Consider the following 12941-nt stretch of genomic DNA (forward strand, 5'->3'; position numbering starts at 1 on the left):
TACTAAGTTCAAATATTTAAACATTTCATTAATAATGATAGTTTTGATGAGCGAAAAATTACAGCCAAATAGACGATATTTCATAAAAGATAATAAAAAATATTACATTTAGTATTTAACCATTGGAAGATGTTAAAATATGAAAAATGAAGAGATTAATCTTAATCACTGATAAAGAAATTAGTTCTGCAAGAGAGAAGATTTTGTAACCAAAGGTGGTAATATGCAAGTTTTCTGCAACAGTTTAAGTAAGATTTTCCGTTATTAAATGGTTGTTCCTGGTTATTCATCCATCACCATAATTTCATCTTTGTTATTGTGTTAACTCTCAAACATGAGATGCAATCTGTCACACTTAATTTTGGTTCATCTCTCTATGGTCCTTGTTCGGTTGATCCACTTGTAGTTTATACTTGTATATTAATACCTGTCTTTTGCTCTAAAAAAACAAAGCACACATGATCAAACTGCCTAAAATCACTGAAACTACAATTGGAATATTAGAAATATAATCAAGAGTGTATCAATGGATCTAAAGCTGCAGGTGAAACGATGACCATACAACAAATTTTTGTATAGTGTAAATATTGGTTCTGTCAGCATTCGGTAAGTAAATTACTGTCTCCTCTACATCAGTACAACTATGTATTACTCACTGACTGTAAGTCAGTGAATGTGTTTGGGATCTTGGGCTTACACTTTATTCAAGCGAAACCTCTGATTCTGAACTACTTCTTAAGCTGTGTATTTTCAGTAACTTTACAAGCTGTACATTTTATGCTAAAACCACTCCATTTGTTTTTCAAGTTAAAAAATAACAAATAACTATTAAATTTATAAGAAAGAAAACATGTCAGGTCAATAAATTTGTAAAAGTTCACAGTCTGAAAGGTAAAATTTTGTGTTTATAGTGTCCATTATAATTGCTATTTAAAGTAATGACATGCTTTTTCATGTCTGTTAGGCTTTAAGACTGTGTTTGGGTTTACCATTAATTCCATGTTGTTGCATGAGACCAAAGAAATTAAATCACGCAGACCTAACAATCAAGCCTCAAGTGATGTCTAAATGAGCAGAACATTTTGATTTGATGAACTAAACTCCATCTGAACAGGCCTTGAAAGCTCCTTGGTACCAACTGACCCCTGTGTCATCCTCAGCCCACAGGCGTCACTGAATGCGGATATGGAGGGGCATGTGGTCAGCACACTGCTCTCACGGCTGTTGTCAGTTTTCATGACTGGAGCCACTACTTTCCAATCCAAGAAGCTCCTCAACTGGCCTCACAAGGCCTGAGTGCATCCTACTTGCCAGAGTGGACAGTCACCCAAACCAAGTTCCAGCCAAGCCAGTCAGCACTTAACATTGGTGATCTGACTGGAACCATTTTTACTACAGCGGTAAGGCCACTGGCTTTGATTTGACGATCTGATCAATCATGTCCTGACCCCCAGCTGGTGCATCAAATACCTTCCTAATGATTGGCACTAGTATTGTGCCAGCGGCAAGCATGAACGGTTGGTTACTATTTATTTGTGTAATTTTAAAATGTGTGCCAAAATTAACAATCCTTCCAAGTGTGAGATTCATAGTGTAATATAGTTTCTGTATGCAAAAACAGTTTGCTCTATTGAAATTTAGATGATGATTGAAGTTTATGCAAAAATGTTGAATGGAACTTCTGTTCAAAAATATTGCCCCGACCTTCAGTTGTGACTGCCAAGATCAAATCAAAGCTTGAGGAAAATATTCAACAGGGTGGAAATTTCACAATTGATGGCCTGAGCTTGTGCTCTCCTGAAATATCACAATCAAACATACTTCCTATATAAAAGACACCAACCATTTCCACCATCTACTCTACAGTTCCCGTTCCTTCACCACCCAGTGTCATGCTTGTCACTGTCAATGACACCTCCCTTTACACTAACATCCCCAGTGGCCATGGTCTTGCTGCTATTGAACACTACCTTTCCCAACACCCAACTGATTTCAGTCCTACAACTTCCTTTGAGGTCATCATGGCCAACTTTATCTTCGCCCCTAATTACTACTTTGAAGATCACTTACAAACCAATCCATGGTACAGAAACAGCCCCACATGGCACCACCTTATGTTAACTTATGAGTATTCATGGGCTATCTAGAGGAATCCTTTTAAACCACTCAGAACCCCAAACCTGTCACCTTGTTCAGATACACTGGTGACATCTTAATTATCTGGATTGAGGCTGAGGGCATTCTATGCACATGCTTCAAGAACCTCAACGTCTTCTCCCCTATTCACTTCACATGGTCCTCCTCATCCCTACAGGCCACCTTCCTCAATGTTGACCTCTTTCAAGGATGACTATATCACTACCTTTGTCCACACCTAACCTAACAACTAGCAACTGTACCTCCACTCTGACAGCTGCAACACATTTCACATCAAGAAATCACTTCCTTACAGCCTAGCCACACATAGTCATCGCATCTTTTCAGACAAACTGTCCCTCTCCTAATATGCCAAGGCCAAGTCACTGAGGCCATCAGAGACTGAAATTATCCTCCCAAGCTTGTTTAGAAACTCATCACCCTTGCCTTCTCTCCCCCGTCACCTACCATGCCCCGCATACCCACTGTCTGGTCACAAAGGAGCACTCCTCTTGTGACTTAGTACCATCCAGTTCTAAAGCAGCACATTCTCTGCTCGCGTTTCAACTACCTCTCATTGTGCCCTGAAATGAGAAACATTGTCCCCACTATCCTACCCATCCTTCCCACAGTTGTATTTTGACATCTGCTCAACCTATGAAATATCCTTGTCCATCCCTACAGCTCCCAACCCCTTGCCTCATAGGCCATATCGCTGCTATAGACCAAGATGCAAGCCCTTTCCTACCCCATTAAATGCAGGGGCACTCGTGGAAGCAGCCATGTGATCTTCAAACTTAACTGCAACCACTGACCGCATTCTACATAGGCATGATTACTAAGCAAGTTGCCTGTCCATGTAAATGGCCGAAGGACCACCAAGTTGCTGAGCATGTCACCAATAAGATGTGCTTCACTTTAATGACTGCTTCACAGCCTGTGCTATCAGGATTCTTCCCACCAATACCAGCTTCTCTGAATTGTTCAGGGGGAACATATCCTTCATTTCTGTAAGCACCCTCAACTCCACTTACAGTAATGCCTGTCTTTCACCTTCCTGTTGCCTTCTCTTCTACCACTCCAGTGTTGCGCATATCTTCTCTCCTGCCAACACACTTACATAGTTCTTTCTCCTACTCTACCCCCTCCCCCCTCCCATCCCCCATTGCATAGCCTCCTGATACTGCACGTAGCAGCCGAGTCTTGTCCCCACCATGTCCCTGCATGTTTCCAGGGCAGAATTAGCGTCTTCCCCTACTCCTGTCTTGCTATCCCTCCTCCTCCTCCTCCTCCTCCTCCTCCTCCTCCTCCTCCTCACCCCACCCCTCTTCCACACCCCCATTATCTACTTTGGGTATGTTATTGTTCACTTCAGAGGCAGTTGCAGTCAGGCCTTAGCATCCAGAGACAACAGTGGCCAGGAAAGCTTGTGGGGTGTTACAACAATTGTCAAATATCTGATGTTAAAGTGTCACCAAGGAGATGGGGATTAATGACTTTGATGCTCCTCAGGGCCAATTATCACAAAAGCCAAAATGTTTATCAACAAATTTAGGGGAGTAGAACTGATAGATGGTCACTAACACCCTACATAAAAAATAAACTGGAACACAGTGTTCAAATTCAGCAGACAGAAGATTTGGGTTTAATGCTAAGACACATTGTAAATCCTGTTGTAGATAAATAGGTATAAAGTAATAAAGTGCAGTAAAAGATGTACCAGTGGTTAATGGCACGTATTGAAGAATGACTCTAAAATAAAATTTTGTAGACTCTTACCTCAAAAGAAAATGGAGGAAAACTGTTAGGGAAAGCTTCATGGTAACAAATGCGTTCTTAAGAAGGTCTATAAGAGAAGCCCGCAATAATTTCCACAATCATATTTGAGTAATACAACTATTAGAAAATACCAGGAAGTTCTACTTACAGTCATGGAATGGATCCAAACCTTCCACCCAGTCTCTCATAGATCAATCTGGTGTTGAAACTGAAAACAGTGACAAAAAGGCAAACTATTAAATGTAACAATACCAGAGAAGGAAAGTTGCTACTCACCATATAGCAGAGATGCTGAGTCGCAATAGGCACAACAAAAAGATTCACACACACACACACACACACACACACACACACCTTGCACCCACAACTGCAGTCTCAGAGAGCTGAGACCACACTGCGAACAGAAGCACCAGTGCATGATGGGAGTGGCGACTGGGTGGGGGTAAGGAGGAGGCTGGGACAGGGAGTTGGAGGGATAGTATGGTAGGAGTGGCGGACAGTGAAGTGTTGCAGTTTATACGGAGGGCAGGTGAGGAGGGTGGAGGGGGTAAGTAGCGGAAAGGAGAGAAAATAAAAGACTGTGTGTGGCGGTGAAATGACGGCTGTGTAGTGTTGGAATGGGAACAGAGAGTGGGATGGATGGGTGAGGACAGTGACCGGTTGAGGCCAGGAGGGTTACAGGAACGTAGGATGTATTGCAGGGAAAGTTCCCACCTGCGCAGTTCAGAAAAGCTGGTGTTGGTGGGAAGGATCCATATGGCACACACTGTGAAGCAGTCATTAAGATGAGGGATATCATGTTTGGCAGCATGTTCAGCAACAGGGTGGTCCACTTGTTTCTTGGCCACAGTTAGTCGGTGGCCTTTCATGTGGACAGACAGCTTGTTGGTTGTCATGCCTACATAGAATGCAGCACAAAGGTTGCAGCTTTGCTTGTAAATCATTTGACTGGTTTCACAGGTAGCCCTGTCTTTGATGGGATATCCCATCTGTGACTGGAAAACAAAAACCATTTCTATTTATGAAATGAGTAAAAGAAAGAATTATAAATTTGAAAACCTGATGTTCCCAGAAGAATAGAACTTTCTCTCAGTGAATCAGCATGGCTACAGGAAAAACCACCCTTGTTACACATAGATCACTTTATTCACAAGTGACGTATCACAAGAAGGTGATGAAAATGAACAATTCGAGATTCTATCATAAAATTTCTGAAAAGTTTCGACACTGTACTACGTTGTTGAGTGGCAACATTTTTGGGAGCATAAAAATATCTTCATAAATATGTGACTGTCTTGAAGAACTTAATATTACCAGAACACAGGATATCATCCTTGAATGGTGAATATTCAACAGAAATGAGAGTAACATTTAAAGTACACCACGTGACTGTTAAAGGACCACTACTATTCTAAATGCATATAAAAGTTTAGCAGGTACAGTCAGCCTTACAATCTGATTGTTTGCTGATGATACTGTTGTCTGCAAAAAAACTACCATCCCTGATGAATGATCATATGGCTTTAAGAGAACAGCTTCTGAATGCCTCTGTATTTTCTTCCAAATTAAGATTTACTGTTCAGTTTTTTTAACTCATACGACAACAGCGAAGGTTTTTGGTGTTGAACTTCTAATGTATGGGTATGCATGATAATAATACATCACTACCTATTGATGTCCACTGCAAATTCTGAATCAGTTGTTTTTTGAGTGCAAACAACACCTATAATTTCAAAATTATGCACTTAGTTCTTTTGCACACACTCAATAATCAATATTTCTGTTAAAAGTCGTGCATTGTTCAGATTAATATTCTTTTCATGCAGTACATCTGTGGATATTCGGGAAACCTCCAATTTAATACACACATAACCATCCAGAATATAAAACTCAGAGTAGTACATTCTACTTTTCTAGCAGCTCTACAGAATACTAAAATCATCTTTATGTACTCTCACATAGGGATGGGAATATGTCTCACTTGAGAGACTTGAGAGAGCAATGCAAAATTCTTGAGAGTTTTATAAAGCATCTCGAGAGCTGAATCAAATCTTCTCAGTTTTCAAGCTGTGTCAGTTCAAATAAAACACTCAAGCTCTTGATGACTATCCCTGCCATTGTTGTTAAAATCACTGACTGCTGGTTCTGGTACTGTCTTCCACTTATACAGGCACTTTTGCAGCCTCTGGCACCAATCAGAAGGGGTGAAAATGATGTGTGTGGAAGGTGAGTTGGGCAGCTAATAGCAGCTCCGGCCTGGCTCAGGACCAAGTGACTACAGGTGGTGTAAGGGGCCAGTGCCACACTTAAAACAGCTGCTCCCACCTCCCTACAAGCATCAAACAACCGTGTTTGCTTTCTTTTGATATCCAATGCCTGCCCCCCTCTTCCTGCCAAGTATGTACCCCATGTCCCTGTTAAAATTGTTGCTGTTTATTCTAATCTCAGTTGTTTCCTTTATAGTGGAATCCCAATATGTTGATGCCTTAGCTATGACTGTTGTCTTTTCAAACTGTATTTTGTGTCCATGTTCCAGCAATGCTCAGCTACAGCCAACTTTCCAAGCTCTCTTTCTTTAAAATGTCGCTTGTGCTCGGTACAATGCTCTGCAACTGTGTGAATAGTTTGACATATAGATTTGCAACAGACACCATACACAATGGTCACAAAAGAGCAACATCATCTTTAACAGGGCACAGCATATCTCGTATCTTGCGGTCAAGCCAGAACACTGGTTTCAGACCATGTCTCTGCAGCACATGTCCTAACTTGTCACTCAGTGCTCCACAGTATGGCAGGAAAGCAGCTGGCTTGGCCTATTCTGCCGATTCACAAGGTGTCCTTCATCGTTGACATCTGAAAGCATTTTTAATGTCTCCCTTGCTATAACCATTCTCTCTGAACATGCATCACAAATGCTGCAATTCAGACTGCAGGTGGCTGTTATCAGAAATGATCTTGGCTTTTTGTCATACTGTGTTCAGGACCACTTTCTTGCGTACTATTGGCATTGAAGTATTGGATCAGTATGTGTTGGTTTCCTGTACACTGAATGACCAAGCCAGCCTCCTGCCTTGAGAGGTGTCATCAGTGTACCTTAAGAAGCAAGACGTATGCAACTATGCTGAGTTCAAAGCCTTCTCCTCAGAGTTCTCCATGAAGGAATTCATGACTACCAGAGACAGTGGTGATTTCATCGTGGAGAAACTGATGTGGAGAATAAGGCCCATAGAACTGTTTATAATCTTTCCAACCGAGAACTGGACATTGGCTTTGTGGCAGCACGGAGCAAAGCCCTTAATTTTTCTCATACCGTGACATCTGCCAATATTGGATATTGTTAGTGAAATAGAGCAGTGCATTCAGCATCTCTCACATGCTGCAGCTGAGGATTTCAGTCTAACCACCAGCTATATGCTATAGAAAGCTAAGCAATCGAACTCTTATATTAGGGCACAAGGAACAATGTGGTATTACACTTATTCCTTGAGAATAAGGACTTGTTTTTTTTTGCCAGCTGACAAAGGAAATGCAATCGAAATCTTATATTAGGGCACAAGGAACAATGTGGTATTACACTTATTCCTTGAGAATAAGGACTTGTTTTTTTTTGCCAGCTGACAAAGGAAATGCCACTGTGGTTCTGAACACCAAAGATTACCACCTGAAGGTGCTTCATTTTTTAGAAGATGATGTGTACTGGAAGCTTAGTCGTGATCCGTCAGAGTCCGTCATCAGAAAGACAGGGAAATTATTAAAGGACTCCGATTTACCACACGGAGTGCTGAAGAAATTAATGCCTCATGCCACCACACCACCCAAGCTTTATGGACTGCTGAAGATACATAAAGAAAATGTTCCTATTCCCATTGTTAGTGCAATCAGTTCGCTCACACACAGACTGGCAAAACATGTGGCAGGGTTATTAGCACTGAAACTGGGGCATTGTGAACAGTATGCTGTAAACTTGCAGACATTTATTGAAACCCCCAAGAAAATAAAAATAGGCCATAATCACATAATGGTTAGTGTGGAAGGCATGTCACTGTTTACGAGGGTGCCAGTACAATATACACTGGACCTTTTGGCCAAACAGTTTCCACCTGGAATCGTCAAATTGTTCTGTGATGTTGTAACAACAGTGTACTTCACGTACTGTGACAGATATCATGAAATGTTGGATGTCACATCGGCAGTATCACTGTTGTCTCTGAAAGTCACGAGTTTCTTCATGGAAAACTTTGAGGAGAAGGCTGTAGTGTTGCATCCATCTTGCTTCCTAAGATATGGCCTCACAATGAACATGCACTGCAGCAGTTTTTTGATCATCATTAAATTTACTATTGAGACGGAGAAGGGTGGCAAGCTACCGTTCTTGGATGTTTTAACTGAGCAGAAGACAAGAAGCCAGCTTGGTCGTACAGTGTACAGGAAACCAACGCACACTGACTGCTACTTGAACACCAATAATTTTCATCATCTGGTACACAAGAAAGTGGTCCTGACCACGGTGGTACACAGAACAAGGATTATTTCTGATAACAACCACTTAATTGCAGCCTTGTGAATTGCAGCATTTGAGATGTGTGTTCAGAGAGAATGGTTATAGCAAGGGAGAGACTAAAATCACTTTCAGATGCTCCCAATGGAAGATGTGTTGTGAATCAGCAGAAGAGGCCAAGTCTGCTGCTTTCCTGCATTTCACTTAGACAATGAACTGACATCACTTAGTTCCAGCGAGATGGATGTAGTGGAAATATGGTCAAAGCTTAATCAGACTATAAACTGTGGTCTGGAAAGTTATGTGCCTAGTAAGTGGATAAAGGAAGGAAAAGATCCATCATAGTTTAACAAGGAAATTCAGAAGATGCTGAAGAAGCAGAGGATGTTGCACTCTTGGTTCAAAAGAAAATGCGCAAATGACAACAAGCAAAGGTTGGTAGAGACTCGTGCATCTCTCAAAAGATCTATGTGTGAAGCATGCGACGATTACCACCGTAACACCTTAGGAAAAGATCTGGCAGAGAACCCGAGAAAATTCTGGTCCTATCTAAAATTTATAAGCGGGTCTAAGGCTTTCATTTAGTCCCTTCTTGGGTGTGGTAGTTGATAGCAAAACAAAAGCTGAAGTTTTAAATTTCACTTTCAAGAGATTTTTCACACTGGAGAATCATGCAAACATATCATCATTTGACCATCGGACAGACTCCTGTATGGATGACTTAGTAATAAGCATCCTTGGTGTAGAAAACAACTGAAAGATTTGAAAACAAATAAATCACCAGATCCAGATGGAATCCCAATTCGGTTTTATGAAGAGCACTCTACAGCATTGCCCACTTATCTAGCCTGCATTTATCATGAATCTCTCTCCCAGCACAAAGTCCCAACTGACTGGAAAAAAGTGCTGGTGAGCCCAGTATAAACGAAGGCTAAAAGAATGGACCCATGAAATTACAGACCAACATCTCTAACTTTAGCTTGTTGCAGAATCCTTGCACATATTCTCAGTTCAAATATATTAAACTTTCTTGAGAGTGAGAAGCTTATGTCTGAGAACCAGCATGGTATTAGGAAGCATTGCTCGTGTGAAACTTAGCTTGCCGTTTTCTCATTTGATATACTGCGAACTTTGGATGAAGGGCAACAGGCAGATTCCATATTTTTAGATTTCCGGAAAGCATATGACATGGTGCCCCATTCCAGGCTGTTAACAAGAGTATGAGCATATGGTATAAGTTCACAGATATGTGAGTGGCTCGAAGAATTATTAAGTAATAGAACTCAGTGTGTTGTCTTCAATGGTGAGTGTTCATCAGAGACAAGGGTGATGCCAGGAGCGCCCCAGAAACTGCCATTGTCGTCTAGATACATAAATGATTTGGCGGACAGAGTGGGCAGCAACTGCAGTTGTTTGCTGATGATGGTGTGGTGCATAGTAAGGCGTCAAAGTTGAGTGACTGTCAGAAGATACAAGGCAACATGACAAAATTTTCATTTGGTATGATGAATGATGTCTAGCTTTAAATGTGGAAAAATGTAAATTTACCCAGGTAAGTAGGGAGAACAAACATGCAATGTTCAGATACAGTATTACTAGTTTTCTGCTCGACAGTCAAGTTGTTTAAATGTCTGGGCATAATGTTGCAAATCGATATGTATTGGAACGAGCTTGTGAGGAATGTGGTAGGAAAGGCAAATGGGTGATTTCGGTTTATTGGGAGAATTTTAGGAAAGAGTGGTTCACCTGTAAAGGAGACCACATACATGACACTGATGCGACCTATTCTTGAATACTGCTTGAGTGTTTGGGATCTGTACCAGGTCATATTGATGGAATACATCGAAGCAATTCCGAGGTGGGCTGTTGGGTTTGGGTCAGTTTGAACAACATGTAACTGCTACAGAGTCACTTCGGGAACTCAATTGGGAATCCCTGAAGGGAAGGCAACATTCTTTTCAAGAAACACCATTGAGAACTGGCAACTGAAGCTGACTGCCAAACGATTCTAGTGCCGCTAACATACATTGAATGTGAGGACCGTGAAGATAAGATACAAGAAATTAGGGCTGATGTGGAGGAATATAGACATCTGTTTTTGCCTCACTCTATTTGCAAGTGGAACAGGAAAGGAAATGACCAGTAATGGTAGAGGGTACCCTCCGCCACACTCTGATGGTGACTTTCAGAGTATCTATGTGGATGTAGATACTGTGGCACAACATACAGCAAGCTAGGACATGTGCTGCAGAGACGTGGACTGAGGCCAGTGTTCTGCTCCGCCCTCAAGATACAAGAATGCTGCATCCTGTTAAAAACAACATTGCTCATCATCTGTCCGGCGTATATGGTGTCTCCTGTGAATGCAGCGGCATCTACATAGGTAAAACTACTCACATAATTGCAGAACATTGTACCAAGCACAAGCAACATATTAAACAAAGGAAGCTTGACAAGTCGGCCATAGCTGAGCACAAAATACAGTTTGAAATGACGTGAGTCTTGACTCGTGCATCAACATATTAGGATCCTGTTATAAAGGAGGCTGCTGAGATAGATTAGAATAAATGGCAACAATTTTATCAGGCACCAGGACTATGCACTGGGTAGGGCATGGGGGCAGGCGTCGGGTATCAAAAGAAATCAAAGACGGATGCTTGACACGTGTAGGAAGGTGGTAGTGGACGTAGTACCAGTCCCCCATGCCCTTTAATGTCACTCATTCCCGCAGTGGGCCAAAGCTGTTAAGAACTGTCCAACTCACCTTCCATGCACGCGTTGATTTGATCCTCTCTGATTGGTGCCAAAGCATGCAATTGTGTCTGACCTGCTAGTCAGTGATTTTTACTCCTGATGATGATGATGGTGGAGATAGCCATCATAAGTTCTAGTATTTTATTCGAACTGACACGGACCAAAAACTGAGATTTTATTCAGACATGCTGCTGTGAAAGACTTTGAGGACAAATCTCAAGAGTTCTTGAACTGTAATACCCTCTCTTGACCAGTGTACCATCAATATTAAAACTGCTCCCTAGGAATGCAGCTATCAGTTTAAGCCTGAAGTTCAGTATAGGGACCTTTAGTTAAGTCATATATCAACTAGTTGTGGTTGTTGCTCTCAACCGAAGTTGTCAGGTGAACAAAACAATCAAGCACGGGTGGTAATTGCCTGTATTGATACATGGCATTAAACAGCAACAATCTGGGTTGATCTGCTGGAACATCTGCTCTATGTTAATAAAAAAACCAGTTAATTAAAAGAAATGGATGATATTAAGCAACAAACTCATTTTATTGTTTTCCTTTTAATAGAGTCCTATATGCTCATCATTGGAGTTAATGATTTGTTTCCGTTTTAAACTTTGTATTCAAAATTATAAATGCTTCACCAGAAGAAAACACAAAGAGATTTTGCTAGGAACAGGGTGACAAAATAAAATAACTAATAGAAGTCTATTTTTAATAGAAACAATGTATATTTTTTACAAGATATTATATAATCTGCCAGTTTTCCTTATATTTTCAACTTTATCTCTTGCACATATAGATCTGCAGCAATTAAATCAATAAATGTTTTCAAAAACTATCTATGCAGGAAAAACAAGAAGTCAGTTTATGTTCTTAGTGTGACACAACATAACCTATATTTTTCTTTTAAGTTTTCTGTGCTTTAAAAAAAGGGGGGGGGGGGGGGGAGGATAAAAGTCATAAATTCAAATTTTTAGCCATCTCTGCTGCAGCAATTCATACCCATGCAATCTTCAAGTGAAATTGCCCCCCCCCCCTCCCTGTCTCTCTCTCTCTCTCTCTCTCTCTCTCTCTCTCTCTCTCTAGAAACATTAAATTGATGATAAACTAAATATTTGATGATGAAATCTATTAATAAATGTCTGAATACTTATGGTGCATACCAGAGTAGACAACCACTTAAAGTTGTATTGAATGCAATGTTTTATTTTTAATTATGTTGTGTACTACATATGTACACCTGCTGCAGCGAAGCTGAAATGTTTGAGCGTCCATATATATATATGACAGGCACATGAACAAAACACACAAACACACACACAGAACCACGAGCCTTCGCAACTGGCAGCCGCCCCGCCAGGAAAGAGGGAAGGAGAGGGAAAAATGAAAGGATGTGGGTTTTAAGGGAGAGGGCAAGGAGTCACTCCAATCCCGGGAGTTGAAAGACCTCCCTTAGGGGAAAAAAAGGACAGGCGTACACCTGCACACACACACACACACACACACACACACACACACACACACACACACACACACACACACACACATATCCATCCTCACACACACAGACACAAGCAGACACATTTAAAGGCAAAGAGTAAGGACAGAGATGTCAGTCGAGGCGGAAGTACAGAGGCAAAGAAGTTGTTGAAAGACAGGTGAGGTATGAGCGGCGGCAACAATTAGCGGAGGTTGAGGCCTGGCGGATATCGAGAAGAGAGGATATACTGAAGGGCGAGTTCCCATCTCCGGAGTTCGGATAGGTTGGTGTTGG

At 41.3% G+C, this 12941-nt stretch overlaps 1 protein-coding gene and 1 long non-coding RNA gene across 6 annotated transcripts in view; one reads left to right on the forward strand and one right to left on the reverse strand.

Annotated features, from left to right (window-relative positions):
• Positions 1-12941, forward strand: part of LOC126363410 (USP6 N-terminal-like protein) — a 273601-nt gene that overhangs the window by 157631 nt on the left and 103029 nt on the right. The window lies entirely within an intron of this gene.
• Positions 1-12941, reverse strand: part of LOC126363523 (uncharacterized) — a 155407-nt gene that overhangs the window by 100835 nt on the left and 41631 nt on the right. For all 4 annotated transcript variants that reach the window (XR_007566248.1, XR_007566249.1, XR_007566250.1 and 1 more), the window contains exon 2: positions 4064-4123. This is a non-coding gene — a long non-coding RNA (uncharacterized LOC126363523). The remainder of the gene's footprint in view (positions 1-4063; positions 4124-12941) is intronic.

The sequence above is a fragment of the Schistocerca gregaria genome, chromosome 1, assembly GCF_023897955.1.
Source record: "Schistocerca gregaria isolate iqSchGreg1 chromosome 1, iqSchGreg1.2, whole genome shotgun sequence".
Taxonomy (NCBI): domain Eukaryota; kingdom Metazoa; phylum Arthropoda; class Insecta; order Orthoptera; family Acrididae; genus Schistocerca; species Schistocerca gregaria.